Source organism: Mobula hypostoma, chromosome 10 (assembly GCF_963921235.1).
Source record: "Mobula hypostoma chromosome 10, sMobHyp1.1, whole genome shotgun sequence".
NCBI classification, from domain to species: Eukaryota; Metazoa; Chordata; class Chondrichthyes; order Myliobatiformes; family Myliobatidae; genus Mobula; species Mobula hypostoma.
Window position 1 is genome coordinate 48,420,769 of NC_086106.1, and position 11,658 is coordinate 48,432,426.

The 11,658-nt window shown below is 39.1% G+C and overlaps 1 long non-coding RNA gene across 1 annotated transcript in view; it reads right to left on the minus strand.

Moving 5' to 3' along the window:
- LOC134353297 (uncharacterized) overlaps positions 1-10,820 on the minus strand; it is a 60,590-nt gene extending 49,770 nt beyond the window's left edge. Inside the window, exon 1 of the long non-coding RNA XR_010019573.1 lies at positions 10,711-10,820. This is a non-coding gene — a long non-coding RNA (uncharacterized LOC134353297). The remainder of the gene's footprint in view (positions 1-10,710) is intronic.
- Between the last annotated feature and the right edge of the window lie 838 nt (positions 10,821-11,658).

Here is an 11,658-nt window from a genome sequence, read left to right on the forward strand (position 1 = left end):
GAACAACCAGAAGACAGCAGAGGAGAACCAGGAGAAGTGCAGCCATGGTTGCCACCACTACCACATATACATGTCCCACCTGCAATAGAGCTTGTGGGTCCAGGGTAGGGCTGTATAGTCATCAAAGATCTCACCGTTAAAGGAGTGAACGTCGTCATTGGATTTCGATGGACAACCGAAGAAGATGCATGTTTATGTGTTTGTTTGTGTGTGTGTGCTTATGTGTTCATGCATGTGTGTTTATTTGTGTGTCCCCGTCTGTCTGTTTGTGTATTTGTGTATGTGTTTGTGTGTGTATCTGTGTGTATGTGCATATATCTGTGTGTGTGTGTGTGTGTCTGTGTGTGTGTGTGTGTGTGTGTGTGTGTGTGTGTGTGTATCTGTGCGTGTGTGTCTGAATGTGTGTGTAGGTGTCAGTATATGTGGGTATGTATGCATATCTGTGTGTGTGTGAGTGTGCATGTGTATCTGCGTGTGTATGTATCTGTGCGTGTGTGTGTGTGTGTGTGTCTGAATGTGTGTGTAGGTGTCAGTATATGTGGGTATGTATGCATATATGTGTGTGTGTGTGTGTGTGTGTGTGTGTGTGTGTGCATGTGTATCTGCGTGTGTATGTATCTGTGCGTGTGTGTGTGTGTGTGTGCATGTGTATCTGCGTGTGTATGTATCTGTGCATGTGTGTGTGTGTGTGTGTGTGCATGTGTATCTGCGTGTGTATGTATCTGTGTGTGTGTGTGTGCATGTGTATCTGCGTGTGTATGTATCTGTGCGTGTGTGTGTGTGTGTGTGTGTGCATGTGTATCTGCGTGTGTATGTATCTGTGCATGTGTGTGTGTGTGTGTGTGTGTGTGTGTGTGGATGTGGATGTGTTTGTCTGGGTATGGGTGTGAGTGTGTTTGTGGTGTGTGCGTATTTATGTGTGTGTGTTTATGTGTTAATGTGTGTGTGTGTGTTTGTGTGTAGATGTGTCTGTGTGGATCCATCTGTCTGTGTATTTATGTGTGTGTTTGTTTGTGTGTGTGTATGTGTGCTTATGTGCGTGTGTGTGTGTGTGTGTGTGTGTGTGTTTGTTGGGTGTCCTGAGAAATAAAATGGGGTTTCACAAGTCAGTCACATAAGGAGTTTCTGTGGCTGACCCTGTGCTTGACAAACATGCCTTGCAGTTGCTTCCATAAGAGCTTTTCCTTTCCCTCAACTGATATTGACTCCATCCAATATCAGATGCCAAGTTGGATAATATGAAAGATACTGTATTTTTAATCTGTTTCAGAGTGAAGATGAAAAAGAAAAGCCTGGATTTTTAAACAGTACACCAAAAACAGGCACTGTTGTTGTTGGAATGAAATGTGAAACAAAGGCACATCAGTCTTGCTCATCAATGATTAATTTGAGCCAGCTGTCAGCATGATATTTTCTTTGGTGACATGGAGAAAAACAACAGAAAAGTGTTTGTTCCAATTGCAGGAGCCATGATGGCATGAAATCTCTCTAAATGAATCTATCATGATTTGGTTTGAAAACTTAACTATAGCCATACAGTGATACCATTTCTAGCTCTTCCTTCAACGTGATTCCAATGTTCTTTACAAAGCAGTCCTCTAAAGTTATTGTATTAATTCAGTTCTAACATATTTTAGAAAACAGGGGCAATCACCACTTCAAGTCCATACATTTAAGATGCAAGTTGATTTAACAAAGACATGCTATTTCATCTAGAAGAGTCACTAAGATTAATCCAGTTAGCAAATAATAAATAACTTCAGACATGAATTTAAGCCCATCTTTGGCTTGAAAGAAATATTTGTAAAGTTTGTTTTTAATTAAGTTAGCATCATTAAATGATAACAATTTGGCATTCATCAACAATCAGAATGTACTTACTGTAAATCTAAAGATGCTTTCAACTTTGACGAATAGATTTTATAAGTAATAAAATGTTAACTTGTAAATCTTTTCCCCCTTAATTTGTTCCTACAAACTGCAGTGCATATTTCACAGTAATGCCTTATATTTTAGCCTGAGATTTAAAAGATTTAATCATTGGTCTAATGTAAACTCAAAATGATTAATACGGCACAATGCATCTTCAGCCAAAATATATCTTTAAAAATCTACTGACTTCATATTGTGAAGCATTTGTATTAATGTGAAAGAATTAAAGATTGGACTTTGTTCTAATTTCTTTAACAAAACAATTGCCAACAATTACATGAACTTCCATTCTGAACATATCAGTTGCTTTAGTCAAACAATTTGGTCCACTATATCAGACAAAATCGCAATTATCTATTTCTGATGGCAAGTTACAAACACTTGGCCAAAACAAATCCCATTAATTAACGGATGTTGATGCCTAAACAGAGTAATGGGAATGGACGGTAAATATTATGGCCACATCTCCGGAAGTGATAGCCAGCCCCAGAGTTTCAACTCAAATACCTGGTCCTGAAATCAAACGGTATAAGACCCCTTGGTGGAGAGACTGGAGAATAAAGAAAACTATCGTTTGATTTTGTCGCCCTGTCCTTTTCTGCATCATTTTATAGGAGTTGGCAATGGGACATGTTCGCTGAAGCCAGACCCGTGCACATTCTCTTTCGGGAGGTCAATACTCTACGGAAAAAAATGGAACCTGCAGACTTCGAAATCTAAGCCTTAAAATAAGAAGGATTGAGGTCATGTTATCTAGGATCGCGAAAAGGACAAGCTCAGCTCTGTGGTCAGGTTCATGACAATTATACCAATTTACACAATTTACCAGCTTCCACTCCATTCTCAAATCAATGAATCGGTGTGACGCGAAGATCGGTAATGTTTTCTGAAATCACTTTCAAGCTCCTCTTCCAGCTCCACGGGCATGGGTACTCTGAGCCCTCCTAAGGCAACAGGTCCCAGCAGCTTTACAGCGACTACCTCCGCTCACCTGCACCGAAAAGAAATGGGGTGCCAGCGGTCGGAAAGAGGACAAATGAATCCGTCCACTTTCAACTCCTGCTAGATACAACACTGAGTTGTTCAAGATTAGTTAATTATGTTTAAGTTTATCATTATATTTCAGGGGGAAAGAATGCAAATAGGAGATAGCTAAACTCAGAAAACAGATTAGACGGACTCTTTCCGACTGGACATGTCTTTGTCCTCAGTGAAGGGAATGTCACATCTGCAAAACTCTCCAGAGGTGCAACAGCGACGTACTTAATGCAATCTCCATACATCAAAGTTGCTGGTGAACGCAGCAGGCCAGGCAGCATCTATAGGATATCCTATAGATGCTGCCTGGCCTGCTGCGTTCACCAGCAACTTTGATGTATGTTGCTTGAATTTCCAGCATCTGCAGAATTCCTGTTGTTAATGCAATCTCCGATGTCTTTGCGTTTCTTATTGCGCTGTATTTCGCAATCATTCTAGTTCCAATCCTCACTACCCAGCGGGTTTAATTTAAAGCGATGCATCTGAAATGTTTGATGTACTCAGTAAGTTTGGTGCAACAGTCACTTGAAGATTCAAGATTGTTTATTATTATTCCTCAGTACATGAGGAGAACAAAACGATTGTTACTCCAGATCCGATGCAGCATAAAAACACAACAAGCATAAAAAACACAATAGATATAAATATGAAAGCAATCCTGTAACACACCATGTACAAGCAACTGTTGGGTGTGGCCGTACAAACATGAGATTAGTTTATTCACATAGACTGACTGAGGTGGGGACCGTAAGCATACGGTGGCGGTGCATGGGTAGGGATGAAGGATGCTGAGGGGTAGGGAGAGGAGCGGCTCATGTGGATGAAGTGGTGACTTACAGTGAAGGAAGGGCACGACAAAAACAAGGCTTCAGTTTCCCTTCTGTACAAAATAAACTTAGTTGTCAAACAATGTCCAATTTACTCGCTTTTCATTTTATAGGAATACAACTCCAAACTGTTCAATTCATTCATTAAAAGTTAACAGGAATACAACTCAGACTGCTAGATTCGTTCATTAAGAGTTGATAGGAATACAACTCCAAACTTTTCAATTCGTTCATTAGGGGTTGATACCTGAATGTCGATTTTCTGAGTACCTACAATATCTTTACTAGTTAATAACTCAGGCACCAATCAACATACATAAAATTATTACTGAAGAGATTTCAGAGACACAATAGGAGCTAAATCAAGCATGATTCAGATATGCATCCACTTTTGATAATTTTTTAAAACATGTAGTGCCTAAATTGACTTTGTAGTGTGCTTCTTATATAAAACTGAGCTCAAAGCAAATCTGGCTTAACTAAGTGTCCTTTTATTGGTGATGAAAGTTTCCACATTCTTCTTTGTAATTTAATTTAAACAAACCAATCAATTCCAGCATAGTTTTAAGTTTAAAAAATATTTCTCAAACAGTCAACTGATTGTGATATTAGATGTTTTACTTTACAACTTAACCTTGAAACAAAAACAAACTCTAGTCTCCACGATACATCGTTTATTAATTAATCTGATGCATACGCTGTCGTTCTAAAACTTTCTTTAAATGTTTTACAGATGGGGGCAGCTAATATGGAACCACAATTTTATTTTATTTGGTGATATAAGTGTCAAATAACAAAACATTGGACTATGTAAAATATTTTAGCTGAATACTGATTGCTTCATCGTAAATTTTCTGCGTCTTCCCGCAGGACATCTGTTAACTTATTTTGCGCGTTAGTGATGTGTTAGCTTATTGAGTGAGTAACAAAACCAAACTCTTACTTAACCTCGTCTTTCAAATAAAATTTAGTATTAGCAGGGAATCTTTTGAGAGAGTCGCGGAGGTGTTATCAGCAGTTACAACACGAAGGCGCAATGCAAAACGTAGAAAAGATTCAAGGTGTACTTTCACTGTCAGGGCGAAAAGGGGACTGTTTAATGTTTAGGATTCAGTTCCTTCCTGAGTTTGCCCAAGGCATTAAAGTAAAAAGGTGACTGTCATTTCCCCTAGCGGGTTTGGGCTATCATTCAGTTGATCCACGGCATTTAGAAGGGTTTTTTTCCATTAACAGTGTAAACCCAACTCACTGCCTTGGAGGGTTAACTACGGACGCATATTTTAACCTGTCTAATTTATGAAACAGCTGGTTAATAAATATTGAAGAAAACTATAATTAGATATATTACCTATATACGACGTAAGCACGACCCTTGACCGCAAACGAAGTTGTCCATTTGTTGGTGTACAGTAGAGAATGGACGATAAAGTTTGTGGTCAGCTCTGGAATTCATCATTATATTTCAAAGCTGGGCTTTCTCCATATCATTCGAATTTTTGCCCCCCTCCCCCCCCCCCAAAAAAAACACATTTCTTGCTTCACAAGTTGAAGTGTAACTGAATATTTGACTCCGGTTTCGTTTCAAAACTCTCTCGGCTAAATGGAGCAAATAAGATATCATTCGGAGTCAGCAACAGTGGGATTTAAAATCCTGAGATTCTATTTAAAAATCGATCTTCCCAAAAGTAAAACATGCCTTTGTTATTTCGGGACTATAAGAAAGCAAAGGAATGAGAGCGATATCTTCACAGATACTGTACTAATTAATATCCAGTACCTGAGATGATTCTATTGGTATATTCAGCCCTTGGCAGAACAGATGTTACTTGGTACTAGGCATGCCATTGTAAGCACCTTGCTTGCGCCGACTGCCAACGTTACCGAAATACCCGAACTCAGTGTAGCTTCTGGAGTCAAGAACAGGTTTTTAATTAAGCAATTTTAAAAGTATGAATACATGCAAATTAGATGCTATTTTCTATATACTTGGCTCTAAAGAACAATGCGCATCACCCAAATATAGGTCCAAACAAGAAAAATCTCAAGTAGGTTGTGACAGCCATTTCTACGTGGCGGATCAAACTCTCGATCTCGGCGTATTTTCTAGACAAGTGAGAAGTTAGGAATGATACCCCGCTAAATATGCAAGTAGTGCACTGTATAATGTAGATTATGGCTTTGAAATAGTTAAGAACTAATGGTGCAAAACAACAAAATATTTGTAATAGTTTTAATGAAAAGGCGACCTTCGCTTCTTTAGATCCTATCTATATGTTTATACGTGTTACGGCCGTTTAGCCTTAAAGGTTGAAATGATGGAGTTTTCCATTTTGATATTATAGCAGTGAACCGTACTTACACTTTGTCATGAAATAAATTTAATTCAATCTATGAAGTATTTTGATTAGCGAGTATCTATCCATTCCCACCTCAATAAAGGAAAGGAGATGGTATTTCTAGATTTTAATTGTCAGTTGTAACAAGTTGTTGTTAATATTTATTTTGAAAACTTATTTACGTTAAAGTATTCTGATATGAAAAGCAATGCAAGCCAACAGCTTTGAACCCTTCCTTTACAGAAGAAAACGCAGCATTCAGTGAATTAATCAACGTCAAATGCCAGCTCTGTTATCGGCCGGTGTTCTGTGGAAACTTCCCCGACCATTCCAACAAAAGACACAAAGTAGAAAGTTGGCTGCGTATTTATCAACAGACATTTATCCTCTCTATTCCAGAGAGGAGGCGGGGGTCTGTATCAGAGATTACTATAAACACAGAACTATCGCTGGACCTAACCAATTCTTTGAAATCCCCAAAGCAAAATTTTTAAAAAAGAAAACTAAAATAAAAACAGAAAATGCCGGCAATACTCCGCAGGTCAGCCAGCAACTGTGGAAACAGAAACAGGAAACATTCCAAGTGACCTTTCACCTCACTTCTTCTGAGCGTGTGGTATCGATTCCTTCAAAATAGAACAATTTTTAAAAACAGAACTAATTTACTAAACTACCGAGTTAGGTGTGAGAAAAATGTTAAACGCAAGGTGGTGGGAAGTCTGAGAACTCGTTTCCATTATCTATTAATTTGTTGTTACGTGAGTCCGGATTTGGATTTGCAGAATGCGAACGCCGGTTTCCAACAGCGGTGGGCTGATTTGAAAACTTCGCAGAACTTTTTTTTAAGCTTCCTGCAGTTACTCTGAAATTGGACGTTTGGAGAGGTTTGCACAAAATGATTTTTTGTTTAAATGGGCGAGAAGAACCCACAGAGTCAAAAGCTAGATTGCACCCCAATCTAGGCCTCTGGACAACAATTTTTAGAACGGCGAGAGCGGCAGAAGCGTTGCCCGACAACGTGTGCATTAGATAGCCCACCCGTGATTAACTCCTTCCTCGCCAATGCTTAGATTTTGTTCCTAAACAAAGCTCTTGTTGTGCTGAAATTTAGTTCACAGATCACTGGCAAGGGTGTAGTAGAAGACCACGAATATAAGAACTTGAACTACAGTCTACTTTAAAAACAGAATCATGGTAATATTTCCGAAAGAGAAAACATTTTAAATTCCCTCCGGGCATAAAGGTAGGGTAAAACAGTGTATTCCCATCGTTAGAAATAAAAGTTTATGTTCCTTCACTTGCTCTGGAATAAGATGAATGAAGCAACAATTCTTTCAAAACAACTCTCCCCTTTCTCCTTGCACCGTGGTCTATTTCCGTCTCGTCCTGGCAGTGTCCGTTTAACATTGATTAGCTCCCAGCCAGCGCCGCTGACTGCCATCTATTCGGTCCTGTACAGTTGCTGTATCCTTCCCTGCAGTCGTCGTGATACAGCGGGACACGTCTTTCCACCAAAATCTTATTTCTGAGTCATCTTATTTACACACCTGCACCCCGACCGACATCAGTCATAGTTTATACAAAATAATTAAAACGGTGCATATCACTTCACAGCCGGTCTTTGCCCAAAACTCCTTCCACTTTCCACTAATTCTCATCTAACGATATGTTTATGCAAGTGAATTGCTGAAATTAAAATAAAATTGATTATAACTAAACATTGAAATGGGTAGATTCTGTCGTGAACTTGGACAGGAGCGGAACGGACCAGACCGAATAGGCAAGACATACCAAAGGATTGTACACTGTCTATTCTATCTATGATGTGCATCAGTTGTTCGAAGCCTTTTTAAAACCTGACACGTTATTTACTTGCGTTTTCTTTTCCTCAACTCTACCCTAGTTTTTATCTCTGAGATAGACAACCAGACTCCTACCATTACCACAGCTTCTCGTACACAAAATGTATATTTTTGTTCAGCATTATAAGCATACATATATCAATACATACACATTACACACATCTTTAGGTCCAAAATGAGAGTGCTGAGCGCCAAAGACTATTAAATGCAAGCTACAAGCCCTTGCCAAGCGCCCATTTAAGCCTCAAAAATATAGAACTGTTTGAAAGGAAACAGTCGGACAAAGATATGTTCCAATTTTTGAACAGCGTGAGTATTCCTGAGGATAGGGGACAGCCGTGTACATTACAGCGAAATGTCAAGAATAACAAATGGATTTTTTTTTAAGTGTCTAAGTCCGAAACAATTAAGAATATATGTTTATTGTTTCACGCGTGGTATATCTTAAACAATCAAACTGGTTGTAAATCAAACAGCTGTAAATCAAGCTGGTAGCATTTCAGCTAAGACATAGCATATATTTAGCAAGTTCGTCTCCACGTCCTTGCTCTAACCTGCTGGAAGTACAGAGACTTTCACTGGTAGCTATCAAAAACGATCAGGAAGCTAACACTAACAACTGAAACTTACAAGTTTTTTTCATAAATATTAAGTCGTTCCTCGATAAATTTCTAAGTAAATGAAGCAAAGTTACTCGAATCAAATGATTCCAAATATTTTTGAGCACGCTGCTTAGGTTGGGGACAGACATCCTGAACTTTGACATTGAATTGCTTCATGGATTCAGGCTGCGTGATTATGGAACGAACACTCGGGTAACTAAATGTATATAATTAGGCAATCTGTAAATTGTAGAGGTGCTTACAAAGAAAGAAGATTATCAAAATTGGGATTTCTTCAAAAAATTAAGCAGTGGACGTTCATAAAGAAGCGCAAAATTGTTGTATGACTATGTTGTCAGGAAAATACAAACAGTGCTGAAAGGTACTGTTTTGAATACGTGCACAACATCTCAGCAAGAGTACGCATACCAAGCAACAATAAATTGACTTGTGCTCATTCAAACCACATCATACTTAGAACTTAGTATCCTCGCAAAAGCAAGTATATATTTTTTTGCCTCTTCATTCCACGGTATCTTAACCTGTAAAACGTCCCCGGGACGGGCACTAAAAGATCATTCCTCACTGGAGAAAATGTTACAAGGCGGCTCGTATCAGTCTAAGATTTGGGCGGACATCGGATTAACCGGCAAGTGATCAACATTCACCATTGGTAGAGAGTTCAATTAAAATCGAAACTAAATTCGTGAGGGCTGAAATACGAGAAGGCGCCTCTTCTTTATTATTTTTAAGTGTGTGGATTTAGGCAGGATCTGCGGGCTGCAAGGACTCAGAAGCAGGTGAAGTTCCAGCGAAAAGGTCGTGACACTGATTGGCAGTTAGTGTACTGGGTTTAGTGGTGTTTTACCTCATTGACACTACTGCAAATCTAACCAAAACTAAAATACACCGCTATGGCAGAAAATTCAACATTTGTCTGTAGACCGACCCATTTATTACTAAATATGAAACATTTGTTGTAAATGTATTTCCTCCGGTTAACAGTAACCCAGTACCACCCTTCAGTTCGCTCACTCCTTCTCCCATGTCCGGCCAGTCTACTTGTTTGAATTGGGCTCTTTTATTCTCCTCCTTGGATATATGGTATAATGTGACCACTGTTCCCTCTTTTATTTCTCTCTCTATGGTAACCAAGATCATCGGCGCAAAAATGTGTCTATGAATAAGGGAATCAGCATAAAAGGCCGTCTGAGAGCCGCATCTGTTACACTTGGAAAGTTAGCGCCTGTTAGTCTAACATGAAAGAAGCCAAGAGGGAGATTCCAGCATCAGCCCTTTTAAAAAACACACCACTGATAAGGTGACAAATCGAACTAAAACAACCAACCGTAAATTCATCTTCGGCATCTAATATTATCTTCTAACCTTTGTATGCTACACTTGACGAAAAACATTATAAATTAAAATTACGACGTTCAGAGGTCAGATATTAGACTGTTTATCAAATTAATCGTATTTTCCATAATGTTTTACTGTCAATTGTTGACAGGTTTATTTCAGCCGCTGTTAAGCTTAGGTAGCTGGGTCTGAAATCTCCGATGCTTAGGTTACTTCAGAAAAGAAATCCTTTAGAAAGATTGGACCAACGCTGTTTCACTCTTTTGTCTTGACCTTGAAAGTGACAAGTGAAATTAGTCGGGATTTTGCCCCCAACGGGAAAAGAAAGCCCGTTCAGTATCGCAGGTCGCCCAAACTTTTCTGGAACAAAATGGGCTCCTGGCTTTCAAAGCATACCTCCTGTTTCCACTCCGGCTACTGGGGGCGGTGGACAGATGCAGACCGCAAAGCAATACAAGTACGAGACGTCCTATGTACTAACCGGGCATACTGGTCCAGGCCGTCAGAATTGCCCACGCCACGTTGTTTGCTGCATTGTTCGCCTTTCAATACGAGCCATTAGAAGTATTAACTCTCGGCCACAGTCCAAAAGTAAACATTGTATATTAAATTTGTTGAATACCTTTGCTTTCTCGGCCAATGACACGGCAGCTACGATATTAAAAGATGCAAAAATAAAATCTGCTTCGTGAAAAATGACGTTGCTAACACATTACAGAACTGTGTATTTCAAGATATGAAAATGAGAGCATACCGGGCTAAGGCCGCTTTGCAGAGCTAGGACCCAGCTCTGATGGGAACAGCTCACCTATTACCGCCCTGCAGTCCCTTCGAAATTCTAGTACAGCACAGCTGAATTTGGAGAAACTGTTGTTGGCAATGGCTAACAGCTTCTCCCGGCCTCCCTTTATTTTGCCCTAAATATATGAAAATGTATGCAAATTTAAATCAATCTTAACCTAGGATCTCTCGTTGAATTTAATGGAATTTCAAACCAATAGCTGAATTCTGAAGCCGCTATTCCAATGTAAAATGTAATTATTCCGCGTACCTACATCTCAGAATATCTATAAAATGCTCTCATCGTTTCTGATCAGACTCTCACGGAATAAGGGACCTAACGAATGAGATTTCGGCCCTATGAAACTAATTTATTTCTCTCAGTGCTCTACCGATCTGTTTCCTTTGAAGATATTTATTGATCTAAATAATTAAATAATTACAGAAGGGTCCACAGTATTGTTCGTCGCAGCCTGGGTCCGGAGTTACTGACTCGCCGTTGTACACACACACACACACACACACACACACACAAATATCCACATGATTTACATTTTTAATAAACAGGAAACAGCGTGTCCTTAATTATATATGTTTTAATGAAAGGACACTAACAGCGAAAAGTTGCTAAGAAGGCTACATTCGAACGTACATAAAATTCAAGCTGCAACTCCATGTACAGTCTCTACATCGAAAATAGTTTACGGTTGCCGTTCATTCGTGATCAATAATTATAATCTGAGTATTAAATAACCAGCCAGGTTGCTTGCAGCATGATCAATTATTATGAAGTTATAGATTTATTTTATTGGCAGCACAAAAAAAAGCTCTCAACTTTTTAGAAAGATTGTTGCTGCTGCGTGCTTTCTCAGAGACCAAATGGGTGGGGGTAGGGCATTGAGATTTGATACAGATTCGAGTC